We start from the raw sequence: 4,198 nt of genomic DNA, 5'->3' as shown, positions 1-4,198 counted from the left end.
AGGGAAGGGACCGTCCCTCGGGAGCCACCAAGCCCGTTCATCGCCACCCGCTCCCTGTGCAGCACAGGAAGGGCCACTTGGCCTGGCTCAGTCACTTTCTGCTTGTTATTGTAAGGTCTATTGTCCCTGAAAAGCTGCCTCTGAGGGTGAGCTCAGAGCCTCCTGCATTCAGTTGCCTTAAGCCCCTTCTTCGACTGCTGATTCTCCCCCAGAAATGTTCCCACGCCCCCACCCAACGCCCGCTGGCAAGGCTGGGAATGATCACAGCTAAATCGGCTCCTTGACGGAAGGTCACCGCAGCACACTCGGATGACCCTCATCTCACTCAGTCCCCCGGCAGGGCCCCAGGAGACCAGAGGCAAAGCGCTCTGACGAAACCCCGACTCCTGTTTCCATTTGCTGTGTGCCCCTGGGCAGCTTGGTTAGCCTCTCTGGGCTTCAGCTCACTCAACTGTAAAATAAGTTGTGATGAGGACTGCACGAGACGGAGCACACTGAGAGTCCGGGACGGTCCCTGGGGCTCGCACGCGTCACCTGTACCGTTGTCCCAACTTCGCAGGCGGGAAAACTGGGCCTCGGGGTGACTGCTAACCGCCATCATCACACTAATAATGGCAACGCTCTGTCCACTGAGCTGCCTCCTGAATAAAAGAGAACCAACCTCTCGTCCAGCAGTGACAGGAAGAGCCAGATGCTGGCCAAGGACGGCCGGTGAAAAGAGAAAGCCAGAACCGAAAGGTGACTGAAGAGAGACCATCGTATCAGACAGACAGACACTCCTAAGACAATCTTAATTGCAACTGGATCCTGAAAATGTTCCAAACACCAATCTTTTAGGCCCAAAGGCCCACATGACCCCGCCGGAGTGATGGACACTTCCCAACACGCTTCACTCCACCCATCAGGTGGCCCCTTACCCCACTGTCCTCACACCAGCGTCCTCGCCACCTGCCGGGGCAAAGTCGAACGGCCGGCCGGGGTTTATTCGGCCTGCCCCCATAAAGCGGAGGAGGGCGAGGGTGGGCCCGGGTCTCGCTTCTGCTGGAAATGACAAGAAAACGGGCAGCACTCACTGGAGAAGACGGTGTGGCCGGCGGGGGCGTTAGAAGGGCGGACACGGTGAGGCCGGGGACTCGGCGGGGAACAGGAGACACGCGCGGAGCTCATATATGGCCGCGGGCAGGGACGCGACCGTGACTTGCAGCTGGAGGGGAAGGCCTCTTTAGGGACACTCTGAGGCGGACCACAAAGGACCAGGCTGCCGGGAGAACCCAGTTGTTTTTCCGTGATAGGACCCCACTAACCACAGAGTATTATTTCTATCTTCACCGCCAACGGCTTCGCGGGCAAACTGCTCCCCAGGAAAACAAACCCGCGGGCCTAAGGAAGGGAGGGAGCGTCCACGCCTGGGCTGAGACTCAGACCTGTTTGCGGGGATCGGTGAAAACGGACTGGACTTTGGCCTCCGTTAAGCCTGACCTCAGCCGGGCCTGGAGACTGGGCCCCGGGCCAGGGCGGACGGGAGGGTCCGCGAGGTGGCACAGGCCCTGTTCTCCGTCCCAAACTTGAACGAACCAGTCATAACAAATGGCAGGCCTGCAGCACCCCACGCTCGTCCCCGGGTCCCCGACTAAGAGCTGGCCCTCCACGGGCAGCATGCGAGGAAGAAGCCATGGGACCTGCTCCCCACAAAAGTTCTCAGGGGACCACCCAGCCCCAGGCACAAGCATCGGCAGCAGGGGACGCCCCTCCCAGCACCCCTGCCCCACCGCACGCCCCACCCGCCAGACAGGGTGCAAACCAGGGGTCACGCAGAGTCCAGACCGGACCTGTGGCAGCAAGTACGAGAACCCTAAGGCCGTGTGGCCCCACAGCTGACCCTGCTTTAACTGCCCTCGCGTTTGCGTGACCTGAAGAAGCCTGTTATGGGCTGCATTGTGTCCCCAACCCCCAAATCCACATGTTTAAGAATGTGACTGTATTTTGAGAAAGTCTTTTTTTTTTTTTTTAGGTGAGGCAGCCCTTGGCTGACCTCACAGATGGCAAGGACCTTGTCAGCTTACAATCCCTTATATTTTTATTTTTTACGCCTACAGCACCTGGTCTTCCTAGGTGGTCTCCCATCCGAGTACTAACCAGGCCCAACCCTGCTTAGCTTCCGAGATCAGACGGGATCGGGCTTGTTCCGGGTGGCATGGCCGTAGACTGAGAAAAAGTCTTTAAAGAGGTGAGAACGATTATATGAGGCCATCGGGGCGGCCCTAATCCAACATGGCTCGTGTCCATATAAGGAGAGGAGATTAGGACACAGACACATTGAGGGAAGACCATGCAAGGACACAGGAGAGGACTCCACTGGCAGAGACGAACCAACCCTGCAGGCACCTTCATCTTGGACTTCAAGCCTCCAGAACTAGAAGCGATACATTTCTGCTATTTGGGCCACCCAGTCTGTGGCAGCCCCAGCAGACTAAAACTGCCCCAGAGCCCAAGGCCAGGACAGCAGCTGGCAGCGGTGCCTGAGGAGATGCTTCTCAGTCAGAGCAGAGCGAGGATGTCCTACAGGCACTTAGAAACAACGGCCCTGGCTGGCCGAGGACAGACGGCCACCATGCAATCCGAGAGGCCAGCGCTCACGGAGTGGGGCCTGAGGTCTGCACACGAGGGACGGTGGGCGGGAAGGGCATCTTCTCGGCACCCCTGTGTCTGCAGGTCCCCTCCCCGGCATGTGACCTGAGGGCTGTGTGTGGTGACAGTCCCCAGGGCCTCGCCTAGCGCTGCCCAAAGTCAAAGCCCCGTAAATGCCACTCTCCTCCCTGCACCAAAGCCCCGAGCAGCCCGTACGACCAGTCTAACCCCAGAAACCAGGGGTAAAAGTAACCTGCAAAGACCCCCTGCAGCTCTGAGCACCCCAATTCCAGGACTGGCCAGTGATGGTTCACGGCCTCGGCCACAACTGGGGACCCGAGGTTTTTCCATGACCTTGAGCAAGCCGCCTCTCGACATGTCTGGATGGGAGCAGCTGACTGCTGGCCCCTCCAGAGTGTGGACCGCCCCCCTCCCGACCCCACAGAGCAGGCCACGGGTGAGTGAGGGAACCGACGGCCAGTGGTAGCAGCGCTGGACTGCCACACATGCCTGTGGGCAGGGCCCGACCCTGGGGACTGCCGTGCCTTAGGGAGCCCCCTCCGACCCCACCGCCCCTGCCTGCCCCGCTCTAAACCACAGTCCACCCTCAATACTCATGGATCTCGTGTTCGCAAATTCACCTCTTCACTAACATTTATTTGGGACCCCCAGATCGGAAGTCACGGCACACGTGGTCCTCTGCAGACACGCGCTGAGCAGAGAAAAAATTAAGTAACCCAAGGTGCACGTTCCCTGCTGAGATCCACCAAGGTGACAGACACCCTGCCCTGTTTGAGCCCTCATGTTGCAAACAAGTGTCATTTTCACAGTCTATTTAGTGCCACGTAGTTTCTCATTTTTGTGCTTTTTGGGTATTTTTTTTTTCTCATGGTTTAAAATGGTCCCAAGCGCAGTGAAGTGCTATCTAGCGTCCCCAGTACGACAGGCTGCGTGCTAGACAGGCTTCGTTCAGGCTCAACCTACAGTGCTGGTGGCCGTGAGTTCAATGTTAACAGAATCAGTAACATATACTCCATATGGAGTCTTTAAACAGAAACAGACAGGAAACAAAGTTATATATTGATCTGTTGACGTGGCCACAGTCCAAGAACGTGAGCCTGCATCTCCCCTGGGGCAGCAGCGCCGTGTTAGCAATCGGTGTTTGCCGTGACTTCACAGAACATAACGGCCATGAACGTGAGGACGGACTGTATTTAGGAAGTGATGGGCTGACCCCAGCACCTCACTCCGGCTGACTCGTTACCTCCTCCCATCCTGCACGACTTCTTTTTTTTTTTAATTCATCGAAAATGTATTTATTTAAATGTTTACATTTATTTAGACTTAATTTCTTTAAGCCTAGTTGGTATGCAATATTATATTTATTTCAGGTGCACAATAGAGTGACCCGACATTTACGTACCTTACAACGCGATCACCACACTAAGTCGAGTAGTCATCTGTCACCGTGCCAACTTGTCACAATATGCTACTCTTCTTGAGTGACAGCAAACCATAGCTCCTTGGCCTGTGTTCACAGAACACAGGTTTAGTCTCACTGTTGTCTAGG

General features: G+C 56.3%; 1 non-coding gene across 1 annotated transcript; it reads right to left on the bottom strand.

Moving 5' to 3' along the window:
* Positions 1-2,087: 2,087 nt before the first annotated feature.
* LOC111732856 lies at positions 2,088-2,206 on the bottom strand. The gene has a single exon (XR_002777743.1). It is a non-coding gene; the product is annotated as a 5S ribosomal RNA (ribosomal RNA).
* Positions 2,207-4,198: the final 1,992 nt, after the last annotated feature.

Source organism: Pteropus vampyrus, unplaced genomic scaffold, assembly GCF_000151845.1.
Source record: "Pteropus vampyrus isolate Shadow unplaced genomic scaffold, Pvam_2.0 Scaffold499, whole genome shotgun sequence".
Lineage (NCBI taxonomy): Eukaryota > Metazoa > Chordata > Mammalia > Chiroptera > Pteropodidae > Pteropus > Pteropus vampyrus.
Note: the sequence above shows the minus strand (reverse complement) of the source record. Positions and strands in the feature narration are given on the sequence as shown.